Below are 20721 nucleotides of genomic sequence, written 5' to 3'. Positions count from 1 at the left end.
TCATTATACCATCACAATCTGTTTTTTTCCATCACAATCTTTATACCATGATTGCTCCCATTTGGGCCATGCACTTACCTTCTATCTAAGTCCTGTAAAGACCTACCAAATCCTCCAGAGTATGTAAGAGAATTAGTTATCAGAAAAGAAATGCTGTTCCCATAAGACTCTGAACAAGTGCCTGGTAGAGGTACTGATAACACAACAGATACTGATTACACAATCCTTGTCTTTATTAAGGTTTAACTGTCTGTCCCTCATGTGAGTGCTATAGGTAAGCAAACAGATAATTACAACGTAGTGTGAATCAGTGGGATGATAGAAATGGCTTCTGCAGAACAAGGAGGAGGTGCCCTTAACCCAAGCGTGGGAGGCAAGAGAAGTTTTCTGAGAGGATACCATACTTGAACTGAGAAGGATAAGAAGGAGTTAGGCAAAATGAGGCAGGGCAAAGGCTGGGACAAGGAGGAAAAACTGGTAAAGGGGGCAGCAAGCACCATGGCCCTGAGATTAAGAGAGCAAAGTGGACTCATCAGTAAGTCTGGACCTTGGGGTATAAAGAAGAGGAGGGCAAGAGAGGAGTCTGGAGGAATTCCCTGGTTTTCCAGTGGTTAGGACTCAGCACTCTCACTGCCAAGGGTGCAGGTTCAATCCGAGCAAGGAACTAAGATCCAGGCAAGGCAAAAAAAAAAAAAGAGAGAGAGGGAGAGAGGCTGGAAGACCAAGCACCAGCCAGATCTTGACAGAACTTACAAGTTTTGTTAGAGAGTTTGTACTTTATCCTGAGGATGATAGGGAGTCATTGAACAGTTTTAAGCAGAGGGATAGCATGACAGTTTTACATTATAGAAATATTATTAAAGCTACAGTGTGAAGATAGGAGAATGAGAAGCTACTGCAGTAGTTAAGAGAAGGCAATGGCAAAAGTGATGGACAAAAGTGAGTAGATTGAAGATACAATTGGTAGACTGTTTGATGGGTGTGAAAGGGAGGAGTCAAGGATTACATTCAGAATTAGGAGGCTATGGGCAAATTATGGTGCGATAGGGAATACAGTTTAGAGGATGGAATGTCATGGAACATCCAAGTGGTAATGTCTGAAAGGCCATAGGAGTCTGGAGCATGTGCAAAAGAAATTTATACTGAGCTTCAAATATGGGAACCACTCAGCATAAGGTGATAACTAGAGGTCAGGAAGAATGTGTAGCGTGAAACCATAAGAAGAAAATGAAATATTAATGGTGAAATCTCAACAATGAATTCAATAGAAATTGTTGGAGGAAGGAATTCTGTGTCAACTGAAGGTCTGGGGGAAAAAATTCCACAAAAAGGGAATTTGCCTTTGAGCTTAAGTATTCAGGATTAAGTGTGCAAATGATTCACAGCTAACCAAATAGTTAATATTTATTGGACATTTACTATGTTCTAGATATATTTCTAATTGCTTATTATCTCCTTTAATCCTCACAATACTACTACTATTATCCTGGAGTAGGAAATGGCAACCCATTCCGGTATTCTTGCCTGGAGAATTCTATGGACCAAAGGAACCTGGCGGGCTACAGTCCATGGAATCATAAAGAACTGGACACGACTGAGCACAAACAAACACACCCTAAGTCCAACATGATTTCATCTCAGAATCCACAACTACATGTGAAAAGATTGTTTTTCCAAAGAAGGTCACCTTTACAGGTTCTGGGCTTCCCTGGTGGCTCAGCTGGTAAAGAATCTGCCTGCAATATGGAGACCTGGGTTTGATCCCTGTGTTGGGAAGATCCCCTGGAGAAGGGAAAGGCAACCCACTCCATTATTCTGGCCTAGAGAAATCCATGGACTGTATAGTCCACGAGGTCACAAAGGGTCAGACACAGCTGAGCAACTTTCACTTTCACTTTGCAGGTTCTGGGGGTTGCAACTTGAGCATAACTTTGGGGGCCACTATAAAACCTGCTGCAATCTGGTAAGAAAAGAAATAATAATACCACTATTTTACAGATGAGAAAACTGAGGCATAGAGATTTAATAATACGCCCCAAGTCACATACAGTAGAATGACTTCTGTTATTACTGAGATATTACTGACATATAATATATTTGTTTCAGGTGTACAACATGATGATTTGAAATTTGTATATGTTGCAAAATGATCTCAATAAATCTAGTTAATGTCCATCAGGGAATTCTCTAGCAGTCCAGTGGTTAGAAAAAACAATCCCTTGTCGGAGAACTTGGGCTGCTCTTGTGGCTCAGCTGGTAAAGAATCCTCCTGCAATGAGGGAGACCTGGGTTTGATCCCTCCAAGATCCCCTGGAGAAGGGAAAGGCTACCCGCTCCAGTATTCTGGCCTGAAGAATTCCATGGACTGTATATTCATGTATATGTATATACACATATATGCATATACACAGGTTGCAAAGAGTCTGACACAACTGAGCAACTTTTACTTTCACTTTCAGAGAACTAAGATCCCATAAGTCATGTGGCACAGCCAAGAAAACTCCTTTACCATACACAGTTATAAAAATTTTCTTTCTTTCATATTTACAATATAGCATCATTAACCACAGTCATCATGCTATACATCATAGCTCCGTGACATTTATTTTGTAGCTGGGTGTTTGTACGTGTTAACCCTATTCACCCCTCTTGCTCACCCCAATCCTGCCCCTGGCAACCACCAATCTGTCCATCACTCATGAAGGCTTTGGGGTTTTTTTGGATTCTATATGTAAGTGAGATCATATGTGGTATTTGTATCATATGTACGGATCATATGTATGGATGTGAGAGTTGGACTATAAAGAAAGCTGAGTGTTGAAGAATTGATGCTTTTGAACTGTGGTGTTGGAGAAGACTCTTGAGAGTCTCTTGCACTGCAAGAAGATCCAACCAGTCCATCCTAAAGGAGATCAGTCCTGGGGGTTCATTGGTAGGACTGATTTTGAAGCTGAAACTCCAGTACTTTGGCCACCTGATGCAAAGAGCTGACTCATTTGAAAAGACCCTGATGCTGGGAAAGATTGAGGGCATGAGAAGGGGATGACAGAGGATGAGATGGTTGGATGGCATCACCGACTCGATAGACACGGGTTTGCGTGGACTCCGGGAGTTGGTGATGGACAGGGAGGCCTGGAGTGCTACAGTTCATGGGGTCGCAAAGAGTCAGACATGACTGAGTGACTGAACTGAACTAAACTGATGTGGTATTTGTTTTTCTCTGACTTAATTCACTAAGTATAACACCCTAAAGGTCCATCCATGTTATCATAAATGGCAAGATTTCATTCTTTCTCATTGGTGGATAATATTCAATTGTACATATATCCTACATTTTCTTTTATTAATTTTTATATTTTAAATTATGAGAGTATGACAACATATTTACAGGAGACTTGGAAAATACAGAACAAGGTTACATGTAGTTCTACTATGTGTGTGCTAAGTTGCTTCAGTCCTATGCAACCCTTTGCAAACCCATGGACTGTAGCCCACCAGGTTCTTCTGTTCATGGGATTCTCCAGGCAAGAATACTGGAGTGGGTTGCCATGGCCTCCTCCAGGGGATCTTCTCAACCCAGGGATCAAAACTGTGTCTCCTATGTCTCCTGCACTGACACTATATATTACAATTATTTTTTAAGTAAATAAATTAAGATTTTTAGTTGGAGTTTCAATATCAAACTCTCAAAAATTAATAGAATGAATATACACAAAAGTAGAAGGATATAGTACACCTGAAAAGCACAGTGAACCAATTCAACATAAATTAAGATTTATACAATTTTCACACAACAGTAGGATACAAATTATATTCAAGTTCCATAGACTATAAACTAGAAGACAATGGAATATATCCAGAGACATAAAACAAGGTGCAGAAATTTCATGGTCTAAAGGTACAGAAAACATACAGAATCTGTTCTTTTATTACTGTGGAATTATGTTAGAGATCGATATCAAAAGATATTTGAAGATAATCCACACAGTTTGAAGTGCAGTGTGAAATTTACCAAGAGAGATCTCTGACTTAGCCACCAAAAGCCTCAATAAAGTGAGAAGACTGAAAAAACATGGAGGATGATTGCAGAGAAGAAAGCTTTTAAATGAGAAAAAAGCTTAAAAAATGATAAATTACTATTAAAGACACTTTAAACAAAATCCCATGTATTTGGAAATTAAATGTCCACTTTTAAATGATAGGTGTTGTGCTACATTTTCTTTGCTAATTTATCTATCTATGGACACTTAGTTTGCTTCCATATCTTGACTACTAAGTAACGTGCAGTGAACATGGAAGTGCAGATGTCTCTTCAAGTTAGCGATTTCATTGCTTTAGATAAGTACCCAGAAATGGGATTGCTGGATCATATGGTAATTCTGTATTTAATTTTTTGAATAATCAACATACTGTTTTTCACAGTGGCTGTACCAATTTACATTCCCACCAAGAGTGCTCAAGGATTCGCTTTTCTCCACATTCTCACTGACACTTCTTGTTCCTTGCCAAGAGCTGGCATTTGAACCCATGCTTTCCCATTCCAGAACTTGTAATGCAATGCCTCCCCACCATGAGAAGGAAATTAGCATTTATTTTACAAGACACTTGGTGAAGTCACAACATTAATACTTTGCGGCCCAAGAGTCCTCACTCTGGACCGAGAGGTCTTTTCAACAGAGGAATAGTGAAAGTGCTGCACTCAATATGTCAGCAAATTTGGAAAACTCAGCAGTGGCTACAGGACTAGAAAAGGTCCGTTTTCATTCCAATCCCAAAGAAAGACAATGCCAAAGAATGCTCAAACTACTGCATAATTGCATTCATCTCACACGCTAGTAAAGTAATGCACAAAATTCTCCAAGCCAGGCTTCAGCAATACATGAACCGTGAACTTCCAGATGTTCAAGCTGATTTTAGAAAAGGCAGAAGAACCAGATATCAAACTGCCAACACTCTCTGGATCATCAAAAAAGCAAGAGAGTTCCAGAAAAACATCTATTTCTGCTTTAGTGCCTATGCCAAAGCCTTTGACAGTGTGGATCACAATAAACTGTGGAAAATTCTGAAAGAGATGGAAATACCAGACCACCTGACCTGCCTCTTGAGAAATCTGTATGCAGGTCAGGAAGCAACAGTTAGAACTGGACATGGAACAACAGACTGGTTCCAAATAGGAAAAGGAGTACATCAAGGCTGTATATTGTCACCCTGCTTATTTAACCTATATGCAGAGTACACCATGAGAAACGCTGGGCTGGATGAAGCACAAACTGGAATCAAGATTGCCGGGAGAAATATCAATAACCTCAGATATGCAGATGACGCAACTCTTATGGCAGAAAGTGGAGAAGAACTAAAGAGCCTCTTGATGAAAGTGAAAGAGGAGGGTGGAAAAGTTGGCTTAAAGCTCATCATTCAGGAAACTAAGATCATGGCATCTGGTCCCATCACTTCATGGCAAATAGATGGGGAAACAGTGGAAACAGTGGCTGACTTCATTTTTGGGGGCTCCAAAAATCACTGCAGATGGTGATTGCAGCCATGAAATTAAAAGACGCTTACTGCTTGGAAGAAAGTTTTGACCAACCTAGACAGCATGTTAAAAAGCAGAGACATTACTTTGCCAACAAAGGTCCGTCTAGTCAAGGCTATGGTTTTTCCAGTAATCATGTATGCATGTGAGAGTTGGACTATAAAGAAAGCTGAGCGCCAAAGAATTGATGCTTTTGAACTGTGGTGTTGAAGAATACTCTTGAGAGTCCCTTGCTTTGCAAGATCCAACCAGTCCATCCTAAAGGAAATCAGTCCTGGGTGTTCATTGGAAGGACTGATGATGTTGAAGCTGAAACTCCAATATTTTGGCCACCTGATGTGAAAAGCTGACTCATTTGAAAAGACTCTGATGTTGGGAACGATCGAAGGCAGGAGGAGAAGGGGACAACAGAGGATGAGATGGTTAGATGGCATCACCAACTCAATGCACATGAGTTTGGGTAAACTCCAGGAGTTGGTGATGGACAGGGAGGCCTGGCGTGCTGCGGTTCATGGGGTCACAAAGAATCAGACACAACTGAGCTGCTGAACTGAACTGAACTGATTTCTATATACAATTTTTATTTATTTAGCTGCAACTCAAGGCATGCAGGATCTTAGTTCCCCAACCAGAGTTCAAATCTGTGCCCCACTGCACTAAACTGCCAGGAAATTCCCCATTTTTCTTTTTTTTAGATATGCTATTAATTATAGCAGGGCTCTTGAAGATGTTATATATGCTGATTTCAATCTCTCCTGGTTCTCAAAGTGATTTGCAACTTTAAAACATAAATCAAAAGAGATGATGGTTCTTCAAAAGAACTGACCCTCAGAATTGAAACTTGAGGCAAGTACCCAAAGAGGAGGATTTTAGTACACAAAACATGAGGATTACCTTACATCAAAGCTCACCAATACCATTGTCAACATTTTCTATGTCTTACAGTTAAATGGAGAAGGAAATGGCAACCCACTCCAGTATTCTTACCCAGGAAATCCCATGGGCATGGGTTCACAAAGAGTCGGACATGACTGAGCAACTAGCACAGCACTAAACAGTGAAATAATTAATTATGGTCATCCAGGTTGTCTAGCAATGTCACTTCTCAGGTTGTACTTGAACAGCCTTTAGAGGAATTTTTATAATAAAAAGCTAATATACATTGGTATATGCAGATAAGAAATTTTTTAAATGGCACAGCGCCATGAGGATTGTGTATCCCCTAGGGACAGTAGTAGAGCTGGAGCTGATTGGAGATGGGGGAGTTTATATGCTTCTATTGTTTAAATATAGTTTCAACATGTGTATTGTAACAATAGCACCCACTTGGGAATAACAACAAAAACAAAAAACATGGTTTAAAAAAAAACACTGGTTCTCAAACTTGGCTGTACATTGGAATTCCCTGTGATTAGAAATTATGGAATCTTAAGTTCCCATCCCCAAAAATTTCCACTCAACTGGTGGTATCAGAGGTTCTTTAAACATTTGGTACCCTAAGTCTTCACAGGTGTGATTCTCATGGGCAGCTACGTTTGGGAGCCAGTTTACTAGTAAAGAAGTAAAGGGTTTTTTTCTTTTTCCCACATAACATGAAATCCAGAAGCAGGTGGGTCAGGATCAGTACAGTCGCTAAAGGATGTCATGATAGAATCAGGCTCTACTATTCTCAGCTTATACTTCTTATTCTCTTGGTACCAAAATGGCTGCTATCTCCAGGCACTGTATGTAAGTTTCATGCATGAGAAGCCAGAAGGGCAAAATCCTTTGCTTTTCTATTCAGAAATGGAAGCCCACCACAAGGACTTCTGAGAACTCTTCATGAACCCAGACTATATTTCATGACCACCTCTGGTTTTAAGGAGGTCTAGGAATTCATGTAATTTGCTTTCCAAACTCTATAGTAAAAAGACAGGGGAGAAATTAGTTTCAGTGTTTACTGAGTAAGCCAACCTACAGTATCTGCAAAGCATGGATACACCACTTTTGTAATTTTTTTTTACTGTAAATATAGTGGTATAAGGGACTTCCCCCATTGCTCAGCAGTAAAGAATCTGCCTGCAATGCAGGAGACACAGGTTCAATCCCTGGATCTGGAAGATCCTCTGGAGGAGGGCATGGCAACCCACTCTAGTATTCTTGCTGGGAAAATCCCATGGACAGAGGAAACTGGTGAGCTACTGTCCATGGGGTTGCAAAAAGTCGAACAAGGCTGAAGTGACTGAGCATACACACATGCACATAGTGGTAGGAAGACAGTGACTATAGTGGTATAGTGACATACCTGGGAGCAATTTCATCATAACATGACCTGCCCACAACTCTACTTTCCACTTATGTAAAACTCTGTCCAAACCCCAGAACTCTTTGCTACTTTTTCTGAGGCTATATTAATTAGTTAAAATAGCAGCCTTTTCAAACCCCAAAGTTTCATTCTAGTAGAAAAGAAGCAGTCATTAGCCTAAGCCTGGTGAGTGGAATGGCCACAAAATCCTCCCCAAAGTGCTGGCCTCCTTTTGCTTGATAGTCTCCAAAATAAATTTAATTTCTCTCCTGACCTGAAGTTCACATTAAACTACTTGCTGCCAAGGGTTTGAATTACTGCAAATATGTCCCTTGGGTTTATCCCAGTTGAATTAATAATCAGCGCCCCCGCCACAATCTCTTGTTTGGCAGTTGCTCTTATTCCATGCAACCTCCCTCCTGAACCCAAGACTCATGATTTCCAACGCCTGCTGGACAGGAACATCTTGATGGTCCACAAGCACATCAAACTTGGTATGTCATTGTGATCTCATGATGCTCCTCCCACCCCCCAGGCTCCTGCATTCCATCTCAGTGAATGGGCAAGTCTAGTGATCAAGTCGTTCAAACTACAAAGTCTAGAACTGTGCTCAAATCCTATTTTCTTTATTTTGTATATCCAGTCAGTTAAATCCTTTCAGTTCTAACACTTATACACTCTCTGACCAGGTCCCTTCTCCCCTAACTCAGGCCCAACTCATCTTCTACCTGGATTATAGAGCAAAAATCACTCAAATGTCCTGAGGGCAGCAAACCTTGCACCTTCACATTGTTGCTCAGTCACTCAGTTGTGTCTGACTGTTTGCAACCCCGTGGACTGCAGCACACCAGACCTCCCTCTCCTTCACTGTCTTCAAGAAGTGGAAACAAAAGCCAGTGGGGTTGAAGCATTAAGAGCGAAGAAGAGAGTGCCAGGAAATGAGGTCAAAAGGCAGGCTGGGTCCAGATCCTGTAGGTTGTGTAAGTCATATTAAAGAGTATGACTATTTCTGCTAGTTCATTGTGATATAATTGACACATGGTACTATGTAAGCTTCAAGGTGCACAGCATAACTATTTGAAGTACATATATCATAAAATGAATACCACAATAGATTCAGTATCATTCATTTGATCATTTCAGCATCATTCATCATTTCATTTCAGTTATCATTCAAATTCAGTATTATTTCATATAAAAAGGAAAACTAGGAAAACTAGTTTTTTTTGTGGCAAGAACTTTCAGGATTTACTCTCTTAACTTTTAGATACAAAATATAGCAGTGTTAACCATATTTATCATGTTGTATGATACATCCCTTGCTTATCTCATAACTGGAAGTTTAAAATTTTTGACCACCTTCATCCATCTCCCACCTCCCCCCATCCCCTGCCTCGGGTAACCACAAATCTGATATCATTTTCTATGACTTTTTGTTTGCTTTTGAAGTATAATTGACCTATAACACTACATTAGTTCCTGGTGCACAACACGGTGACTCGATACTTCTGTGCATTACCAAATATTCACCATGGTAAGCCTAGTTACCATCTGTCACCACACAAAGATATCATCTTATTATTGACTATATTCTCCATACCATGCATTTTATCCCCATGACTCATTTATTTTATAACTGGAAGTTTGTAGCTGTTAATTTCCTCATCTATTTCTTTCCTTCCTCTACTTCCCTCCCCTCTGGCAACCACCTGTTTGTTCTCTGAATCTAAGACTCTGTTTCTGTTTTGCTATGTCTGTTCATTTGTTTTGTTTTTTCAGATTCCACATATAAATGAAATCATACACAATTTTGTCTTTCTCTAGATCTTTTAGTCCAATAATTGTGATGGTTTATCATTCAGCCCTACAAAAGAATGAAATAATGCCATTTGTAGCAACATGGATGGACCTAGAGATTATCAGACGAAGTAAAGAATGTCAGAGAAAGACAAATATCATATGATATCACTTATATGTGGAATCATTTTTAAAATGATACAAATGAACTTGGTTACAAAACGGAAACAGACTCCCAGACATTGAAAACAAACTTATGGTTACCAAAAGTGAAAGAGGAGAGGCAATAAATTAGGAGTTTAGAATTCATACATACAAACTTCTGTATATAAAATAGATAAACAACAAGGACCTACCATATAGCACAGGGAACAATATTCAGCATCTTGTAATAAATTATAACAGAAAAATAATCAGAAAAGAATGTATAGTTGAATCACTTTCTATATCCCTGAAACTAACACAACACTGTAAATCAACTACATATCAAATTAAAAATTAAAACAATAATAATAAAAATTGCGGGACTTCCCTGGTGGTCCATTGGTTAAGAATCTGCCTTGCAATGCAGGGGACGTGGATTTGGTCCCCAGTCAGAGAACTGAGATCCCACATGCTGTGGAGCAACTGTGCCTGAGCAGCACAACCGCTGAGCCTGGGCACCGTGGCTGGGGAGTCTGTGCACCACAGTGAAAGCCTCCTGATGCAACAAGAATTCCGAGTGCTGCAACTAAGACACAGTGCGGCCAAAATGAATAAATTAACTAATAAGTAATAATGACTGTGATGGAGAGTCATTGCAGGACTTGCTAATGAAAGAGTGCCAACTTAATATACACATCTCATTCACCTTCACACTGGTCCCAAATCATTTTTGTAAAACATAGGTCAAATTATACTGAAAAATCCATAGTACCCAGAGTTCCAGTGTAATCATGACAAAAACATCAGACAAATACAAACTTAAAAGCATCCAAAAACATTCCTGATCAATACTCCTCACATTGTCAAGATTATTGAAAAAATGAAAGTCTGAGAAACTGTCACAGACCAGAGGAGCCTAAGGAAGAATGAGGATTAAATGTAATGTGGGGTCCTGGATAGGATCCTGGAACAGAAAGAGGACATTAAGTAAACAGTAAGGAAACCTGAATAAACTATGAACTTCAGTTAATTATAATGTGTCAATAGAAGGTTCATTAATTGTGACAAAAGTACTATGACATTGTAAGATGTTACTAACAGAAGAAGAAACTACCGGGCTCTATGGGAACGCTTTGTACTATCTGCTCTGTTTTTCTGCATATCTGAAATGTCCTAAAAAATAGCCTGTCCATTTAAAAGAAAAAAGAAAAAAAACAAAAACACCTCTACAGTAATTACCTAGTTCCTAAAGGACAAAGGCTAAGCTTGGAAGCACAGCATGTACTTAGGGCATTTTTCCAAGCTAATTTTTTGTACTCCTTGCACCCTCAAATTATAGCGGAGCTACACTGAACATTCAACTTTCCACCTGGACATTCCAGGCCCTTTTGTGCCTCTAAGCCTTTGCACATACTATTCCCTCTACCTGGAATGCCATACCCCACCCTTCTCAGTTTAGCTAACTCCAACAATGATTCAACTCAAACGCTTCCCCCAGCTATCCCAGTTTACTTCTCCTGGACATTCCACAGCTCTGGAAATACACGTTCTCCACCACAACAAACTCTAGAAGAGCAAGCTGCCCAGATCAACTACCTCTCCTTCACTCCCAAGGCCTGAGCAGCTCACCAAACCGTCTCCATCTTTTATATTCTCCAAGGCAAAAGTCAGACAGAAGCCCAGTAGGAATCCTCCAAGGCCCAAATCGCAGGGGGATCCATATCAAACTCCCAAAGTGGTCCTGATGTGTAGCTTCTTTCTCACCTGAAGTGATGGGAGAAGCACTCAGAGCTATTGCTAGCAATAGGTGAAGGTAAAACTGCACAACTTCCCCAAAGCAATCCTTACAAATCCTCTCTTTTCCATGCATTTTATATCTTTGATGTAAGTGAGCAATTCAATCAACTCTGTTATCAGTTTCAAATATCTCCTTTGAATATCTTGGTACTTGTTTTGCTCTGATGTCTAGCACATGGCCCTGAATATGTCTATAAGCTTCAGCATTCCTTCCCATACCCTTCTCTGTGTCTTCCTGTGCTACAGAGGCTGAGAAGTTAAAAACTATGGCCCCCTTGCAGCCAGAATACTAAATGTAGTTAAGAAGCATCACACAAGCCTGTCTGTAGAATAGCTCTTAACGTTGGTGCCTGCTTTCCAGCATAAAAGAGAGAGAGTGCAAAGAGAACAGAAACAAGGGGAAAGAGAAAAGGTGGGAACTCAAGAGAGAGTGTCACAGGGAAGTCATGGTCTTCTGTATTTAAAACTGAGGTGTAACAGCAAAGTCCTACTATATAGCACAGGGACCTATACTAAATATCCTGTAATAAACCATCGTGGAAAGGAATATAAAAAAGACTATATATATATATACCTGTATATCTGAACCACTTTGCTGTACATCAGAAATTAATACAACATTGTAAATCAACTAACTTCAATAAAATGAATTTTAAAAAATAACATGATAATAAATAAAGCTGAGGTGTGACATCCCAGTTTACTTTGGCTGTAATCTGTTGGTCAGAAGCCAGTTACTACCATTTAGTAATTGCAATAGGACAGTGGGGCTCACTGGGAGTCACTGTGGAGTGAATGTGCTGTACTTAGTCACTCAGTCGTGTCCAACTCTTTGCGACCCCATGGACTGTAGCCCACCAGGCTCCTCTGTCCATGAGGATTCTCCAGGCAAGAATACTAGAGTGCGTTGCCATGCCCTCCTCCAGGGGATCTTCCCAACACAGGGATCAAACCCAGGGCTCCCACATTGCAGGTGGATTCTTCACCATCTGAGCTACAAGGGAAGCCCAAGAATACTGGAGTGGGTAGCATATCCCTTCTCCACAGGATCTTCCCGTCCCAGGGATCGAACCAGGGTGTCCTGCATTGCAGGAGGTTCTTTACCAGCTGAGTGAATATGGTGATATAATCACTGAAAGTCAATCAGACCAAAAACTAAGGTAAGAATTAGAACTAATAGAATTATTGAGACTAAAGATTAGTATATGCTCACTGGGTGTCATAATCAGGGACTCATCAGGCGGAACCTAAATTTACATTAAAGATGTATAAAGGGGAATTCCCTGGTGGTCCATGATTAGGACTCTGTGTTTCCACTGCAGGGAGCAAGATTTCGGTCGCTGGTCAGGGGACTAAGATCCCCCATGCTGCACAGCCAAAAAATTAGTAAATAGAAATAAAGTAAAATTAAAAAGAAGAAGAAATGAATAAAAATGTCCAAGGGCAACATTAAGATATGGTAATATGGAAAGAACAGTACCTGCCTCAGTATTTACATAAAAAGTAACATTGCATGCCTTTATATGTGTAACACAATTTCACTCAAATTATTCTTATTGGAGCTATACACCTTTGTTTTTCTTATCTAATTTTATTATGTAGTTTTGGCTGTCCTGGGTCTTCGTTGCTGTGCAGACCTGTCTCCAGTTGTGGAAGGGGGCTGTTCTCCGTTTGCGGCACACAGGCTTCTCATTGTGGGCGCTTCTCTTATCGAGCAGCCTGGACTCCACAGCACAGGCTCAGCAGTGGTGGGGCAGGGGCTTGCTTGCTCCGCAGCATGTGGGATCCTCCCGGATCAGGGATGGAGCCCATGTTTCCTGCATTGGCAGGCAGATTCTTTACCACTGAGACACCATGGAAGCCCTCCTTTGGTTTTTGTTTTGTTTTGCTTTTATAGGTAAGAAGTGGATTTATTCAAAGAGAAGCACACTTCACAGAGTGTGGGCCATCACAGAGAGCAGGCCATCACCGGGGGGGCAAATGCTGCAGTCTCTCCTTTGGTTTTTAAATTCTACTAGGGTATGTGTCTTAATAAAGAAATTTTTTTTTTTTTACAAAAGAACCTTCAGATGAGATTTGGAAGGCATAAATGGGATGGAGGGCATCACCCCCCTGCCATTTTTTCCTGGCACTCATGGTCATGGTCACCTAAGTATAGAAAGCCAGATGGGTAGGTGACCTCAGGTTTTCAGGGGCAGCCTGCCACCTTCCTGGGTTGGGAGGAAGCTGTGGTGGCCATGGCAGAGTGGACAGAAGAGGCAGCGACCGCACGATCCCCAGGATCACGGCCACAAAAGCACGTTCTTGAACGCGTTGGTTCTGGTGGCAGCCCAACCCGAGATACTCCAGCTCTTCCAGTGATTTTGAAATTCCTATTAAATCCTTCCATTCATAAAATACCTAGAGTGGTTTCTAATTCTGGATTAGTCTATTTGGGCTGCCATAACAAAATATCACAGACCAGGTAGATGAAACAGCAAGACTTTGTTTTGTCCCAGTTCTGGAGGCTGGAAGTCCGAGATCAAAGTGTTGGCTTGGTTTTCCTGAAGCCCCTCTCCTTGGCTCACAGATGGCTACTTTCTTGCTGTCTTTGGGTACAGTTGCCCCTCTAGGCACACGTGCCTCTGATGTCTCTCTGTGTACCCTAATCTCCTCTTCTTCTTAGAATACCTGTTAGATTTTATGGGGGCCCGCCCTGATGGCCTCATTGCTGCTGTTGCTACTTATGTGCTAAGTCGCACCAGTTGTATCTGACTCTGTGTGACCCTATGGATTGTAGCTCACCAGGCCCCTCTGTCCATGGGATTCTCCAGGCGAGAATACTGAAATGGGTTACCATGCCCTCCTCCAGGGGATCTTCTCAATCCAGGGGTTGAACCCACACCTGTTACGTCTCCTGCATTGGCAGGCAGGTTCTTTACTACTAGCTCCACCTGGGAAGCTTAATGACCTCAGTATTTAAATTAATTATCTCTTTAGAGGCCCTCTCTCCAAATACAATCACATTCTGAAGCACTGGAATTTAAAGCTTCAGTTATGAATTTTAGGGGGACACAATTCAGTCTATAACCACATCCTTCCTTGAAACCTGACTGATACATATATCTTGACTTGTCTGTACTTCCAATTTAACATCTGTTAACAAATGAATGGATAAATGAATGAATGAGTGAATAAACACGGTAGAGCTTCACTGCCAAAGCCCATTCTCTTGTCACTTCCTTCTCTTCGTAAAGTTGCTGAGTTTCCTTTCCAGTTTCTCCCCTCTGTCTGTTTTTCATCCTGCAGCCCTTATGCAAAAGGCAGATGAGACCAACCCGTGGGATATTAGTCACCTCCTGATGCTTAATGTCACTACCACAAACTCAACTGCGGCAGTGTTGCTATGACACATTTAGTATCCCATAGTTTCCACAGTTCAGGAGTCCAGCCATGACTTAACTGGACCTTCTGCTTAGGGTCTCAGAAGGCAATCAGGTGTCAGCCAGGGCTATGTTCCCCTCTGAGGCTGCTGCTGCTGCGTCACTTCAGTCGTGTCAGACTCTGTGCGACCCCATAGACGGCAGCCCACCAGGCTCCCCCGTCCCTGGGATTCTCCAGGCAAGAACACTGGAGTGGGTTGCCATTTCCTTCTCCAATGCATGAAAGTGAAAAGTGAAAGTGAATTCGCTCAGTCGTGCCCAACTCTTAGCGACCCCAAGGACTGCAGCCCACCAGGCTCCTCCGTCCACGGGATTTTCCAGGCAAGAGTACTGGAGTGGGGTGCCATCGCCTTCTCCGTCTCTAAGGCTAGCCTAGGGAAAATTCTGCTCCAAGCTCACTCAGAACTCAGAGGGCAGAATTCAGTTCCTTGGAGTTTTAGAATTAAGGATTTCAGTTTCATGGTGTCTGTCAGCCTGTGGCCACCCTCAGCTCTTACAGCCTGCTCACAGGTCTTTGGCACATGGGGCTCCCAATATAGCTATATCCTCAAAGCTAAAAAAGCCCTTCAGGAAAATAATATTAAGACTATATATGCAAAAAAAAAAAAGACTATATATGCAATCAAATCAATAATCATATACATTTCATCACCTTTAGTGTATTCCCTTGATTAGAAAGAAGTCACAGGCCATGTCTGCACTCAAGAAGAGGGGAATATACAAAGATGTAACTGCCAGACTTGAAGTTCAGGGAGGTCACCCCAAGAGTCTACCTACCACAACCGGCTTCTGCTTTCCTGACTATTTCCTCTTCCTCTCCCTACTGTAGTCTCTCTGTGACCAAGACCCTGTGCCGATCTGATAACCAACAGGTCTAGGGACAAGGATGGGACCCTCACCTCTTTTAGCACAGTTACCTGTGCAGGAGCTGTCTAGAGGCAAAGAACCCATGGGTTGTAGCCATCTTAAGCCTAAGAACAGCAAAAAAAAAAACCACCTCAAGTTAAGTACACTCATCTGTGACCTCTAACATATGGGCCTTGTTCCATCGTTGTTAATATGTGTTTGTTTTATGACCCCTATCAGATTCCAAGCCTCTGACCAGCCAGGACCTTGACCATTTTTTCTTCTTAGCTCCTTGTCATTCTGACCCAGGATCTGGCTATGGTAAATGCTGAATACACTTTAAGAAGAATGAATTAACTCCACAATTTAAAGACAAACAGTTGTGATGTCAGAACCTGAAGAATTTAAACAGACTTCAAGAAGAATGAGATCCACACAACTGAGTACTACTCAGTAAAAGAAAAGTAGCTAGAATAGGTTAAATGAAAACTGACGCTTCACATGATTATGTTTTTTAAAGTAAAAAATTACAATAATGGATATGGATAATGATAATAAATGGCACAATAGTTATTGTCAGTCATAGTCTATATTTGATTTTTCTGTAATGTATGATGCTTCCATTTTTACTTGAAACAATAAAAAGGAGTATAAAGAGCACCAGGAAACCAGGTATCTCATCAATTAATCATGCCTCATTTAATTTTTTAAAAAATATATGGCCATTAAGCTGATGATTCAAGGAATCGACAAACACTTATGAGCACATACCACATGCAACATATTGGGCAAGTGCCAGACTGCTAGGGGTCAAGATTCCAGAGGCAGTGTAACTTGATTTCAGTGAGGCCTTAGACAAAGCATCCCACGATTCACTGATAGGTCGGGAAGGGGAGTGGTATAAAAGTATTGTGAGATGATCTTGCAGCTGACTAAAGAGCCATATCCACAGAGGATTGATAAATAACTGGTGTCCTTAGCAGGAAGTTTTCCATCAGACTTATCCTTCTTATAACTTGCCTTAGTCAGCATTTTTCTATATGACTTGAAGGAAGAAGATAAGCACAAAGCTTAGAGTCATAGCTAGGAGATGAAAGAGGCAAGATGAAAAATAATCTGAACAGCATGAAATTCAACAAGGATCATTATTCAGTTGTGTATTTTTTTTTTTTTTAAATCATCAGTACAGATTCATGCGGATTCCTAGTTTGGCAGCAGTTCATGTTAAAAACAAGTAGGTTTTTTTATTGACCACAGCTTCATCAAGAGGCATTAATGGAATGTGGCTGATAAAAACAAAGGCGAGGGCAATTCTTGACCATGGTCATAAATCTCATGTCCAGATAAGATGCTGGCAGTTCAGTCCTGTTCTAGTCAGACCACGCTGTGGTTCTATTTTCACTTCTAGGCATCCACTTCACTGTTGGAACATGGCACCCTTAACCCATTTTTATGAAGAAATGTTTTCGTACACTCCTCCATCCTCTAGCATATTTCAAAAGCAGTGTGCTAAATTGGGACAAATGAGCTCTACCCTTCGTATGCAACAAGATTGCAAAGAAGTGATGTCACGTGAACGAGGTCACTTACAGAGCTTTCAGTCCTTCCAGTTTTGTGTCAATTTATTCTTTTATTGCAGTGTCCTCTCTCTAGAGATGCAGGCCTAAAACTAGGGGTGATGAAATGACCAGAAATCTGACTTACAGCCCTCCTACCACAGTCACAACACAACTGTTTGTCCTTGAACTGAACTGTCTTTCCTACATCCTTATTCTTCTTGCCAAGATTCCAAGACAACCAACCAAGCCTTGCCAACCTCCTATAGGAGGAGTCTAAATCCACCTTTTAGTCTGCAAACTGAGATCCCCGCTACACTTAAATAAGTCACTAGAGTGAGATAGAAGTTCTCCTGTCTCCCTCCAGGAAAGAAGTCTTTGCCCTTATCAAGAATGCTTCCCAACTCTGACGTCCCCTATCGCCCAGGCCTGGTGAGAACTGAGAGTAAAGGAAGTGGAGAGGGAAATGAAGAAAAAAAGAAGAAAGGAAGAGAGTAACTGTAATCCCAAAGACAGGTCCTTTTGTTATTGCTCCAGCAAATTATGTTTCTCTCCTTTCTTCCCTCTTTGTCCTCCAACCCTCTTCAACCCTACCTGCCCAGGGTCCAGGGGAACCCCAGGTTTACAAGGTCCACTCCCTCCAGAAAGGTTGATCCTGAAACTAGAACTAGTCCAGCAGGGTCCCCTCCCAGCACAGGTAAGATACCCAAACCTTGAAACAGGTTAAGGTTTAGTTGGGATCTGCTGAGTCAGACTCTCTTCTTCCCTAACCCCAATAAAGGCTTAAGAAATGGTGGTCTCTCCCACTAACGCCCTTAGGCTAAAAGAGCAGAAGTCATTTCTATAAATTAGGCTCTGGGATAAATATTGTGAATGCTTTATCCCAGTTCAGTTCAGTCACTCAGTCGTGTCCGACTCTTTGCGACCCCATGAATCGCAGCACACCAGGCCTCCCTGTCCATCACCAACTCCCGGAGTTTACTCAAACTCATGTCCATTGAGTCGGTAATGCCATCCAGCCATCTCATCCTCTTTCGCCCCCTTCTCCTCCTGCCCCCAATCCCTCCCAGCATCAGGGTCTTTTCCAATGAGTCAATTCTTCCCATGAGGTGGCCAAAGTACTGGAGTTTCAGCTTCAGCATCAGTCTTTCCAATGAACACCCAGGACTGATCTCCTTTAGGATGGACTGGTTGGATCTCCTTGCAGTCCAAGGGACTCCCAAGAGTCTTCTCCAACACCATAGTTCAAAATATCAATTTTTCAGCGCTCAGCTTTCTTCACAGTCCAAATCTCACATCCATGCATGACCACTGAAAAAACCATAGCCTTGACTAGATGGACTTTGTTGGCAAAGTAATGTCTCTGCTTTTTAATATGCTATCTAGGTTGGTCATGACTTTCCTTCCAAGGAGTAAGCATCTTTTAATTTCATGCCTGCAGTCACCATCTGCAGTGATTTTGGAGCCCAAAAAAATAAAGTCTGACACTGTTTCCACTGTCTCTGCATCTATTTCCCATGAAGTGATGGAACCAGATGCCACAATCTTAGTTTTCTGAATGTTATCCCAGTTAGTACGCATGATAAATCTTGTGCTGTGATGTATCAATTAAAGATGTCTTCCATTACAAGAACGAGAACAGAAAGCTTAACTCAAAATGGTACAAAGGGGGTTACTGGTTCACACACTTGAAACAATAGAAGTAGAACTGGCTTCAGGATAGGTCCAATTGAGAGTCCAGCAGCTTCATCACGGGGCACTCTGTTTTCCATCTCTCCACTTTGCCACCCACAGTGAAAGCTACCAGCTAGAGTGGACCCCAACTGCAATCTCAGAGTGGGACCACATATATACCCATTCTTATCTAATATAAGAGATGGAATTTCCTTTTCTTTCTGAGAGTAACCAATAAATTTCAGCAAGCTCATTGGCTTGAATGAGGCCAGCACTGGGTCTGTAATAATGACCTGGAAATGGAATTGCTCTAGGCCTGAGCTTTCAGAAACAGAGGGTTCTGTTAGGGGAGAGCTGTGAATACCCTAACAAAAGTTGTGTTAGTTGCCAAGAGAAGGAGAATAGATGCTGGGGAGGCAACCCAAGGCTCTTTAAGGAATACATGCCTGCAATTTTGTTGATGAGAAACTGGAGCTCAGAGAGGTTATGCAACTGGGCAAGGGGTGAAGTCGGAATAATTACCCAGGCTGTCTGTCCCAACACCAGGGTACCTTGAGAATCAAACTAAAGGAATACCATAATAGTCACCTTTCACCCTCAGCCTAAAGTAGTGGAAAAGGACAGCAGGGTGATCATGAAGTTGGGAAAATCTCATCCATTGTCTTGGCACCCCCGAGTCAATGAATCAACCTACCCTGCAAAGCTGGGGCAGCCTTGAGTCCCACATGAGCTGGTACCATGCTCAGCAAATGTCTGTGAACTGAAGAGAAGAGATCATAGATCTATTACCCATGATGATAGGTTCTAGAGTACCGCTTCCCAATTCCAGTTCAGGTGAAATCCATGCAGTGGGCTAGTCTGGGAACCTTGCCGCAATGCATTACATCCTCCTGGGGATGTCTTCCAAGTTCCAAAGGACAGATTTGCAAATAGACTTCTGGAGCACAGCCCCATCCACTGCTGGGAACTGCGTTTCTCTGACTTGTTTATTCAGGAGAGCTGTTCTGGACTTTCACCCAGCAGCTGCCTGGCAGGAGGGGGCCTGGCTCTGGCCAACAGAGGGTGGGGCCAGCAGGAGGGTAAAGCTGCTAGCTACTGCTCAGTGTTCACTGGGCACCAAGCTATACCACGGGAAGGGGGAAGGACAGGAAATTCAGAGGCCATAGTACAGCTGGACAAAGGACTTCACTGAAGGTGCACAAGTCTCCTTCTTGCACCACTTCCATTTGGAAAGGGAGAGACAAGGTCACATGCACTCACGTGGCCTGAAAAGCTTTTGCAATATTTTGAGGGTCAGTGAGTATAAATGTTCCTTTAAGCAGCTGCTGTTTCTCATTCCTGTTGAGGTCTCTCACGAGGCAGCATCAGATCTGAACATCACGGCCTGCCACGGCCACACTGGCCTTGATGATTTCTGTGGGCTATTTTGAGCAATTTTACTGTTCATGGTGCTGGCAAACTTATCCACTTTCTGACAATATTTAGAGTCTGATGTAAGTGTGAACTAGATAATGACCTTTAAAGTTATGGCATGATGTTCTGCTTAAAGCTTTAATTTATTCTTCAGAGCATCTGCAAGGTCCTCTGACCCCTCGGCACGGCCTCTTAGAGACTTCCCCAAGTTTCTGTCCACTGGCCAGGGTGGGGCTGGTGTATGGTAGGCAGTAC

General features: G+C 41.9%; 1 long non-coding RNA gene across 1 annotated transcript; it reads right to left on the bottom strand.

Moving 5' to 3' along the window:
• Positions 1–16498: 16498 nt before the first annotated feature.
• On the bottom strand, positions 16499–19884 carry LOC139037017 (uncharacterized). The gene is made up of 2 exons (XR_011489795.1): positions 19748–19884; positions 16499–18690 (listed from the first exon to the last, which is right to left on the bottom strand). It is a non-coding gene; the product is annotated as an uncharacterized lncRNA (long non-coding RNA).
• Positions 19885–20721: the final 837 nt, after the last annotated feature.

The sequence above is a fragment of the Odocoileus virginianus genome, chromosome 10 (assembly GCF_023699985.2).
Source record: "Odocoileus virginianus isolate 20LAN1187 ecotype Illinois chromosome 10, Ovbor_1.2, whole genome shotgun sequence".
Classification (NCBI taxonomy): Eukaryota; Metazoa; Chordata; class Mammalia; order Artiodactyla; family Cervidae; genus Odocoileus; species Odocoileus virginianus.
The sequence above is the reverse complement of the archived record's forward strand: the minus strand, read 5'-3'. Positions and strand labels throughout refer to the sequence as shown.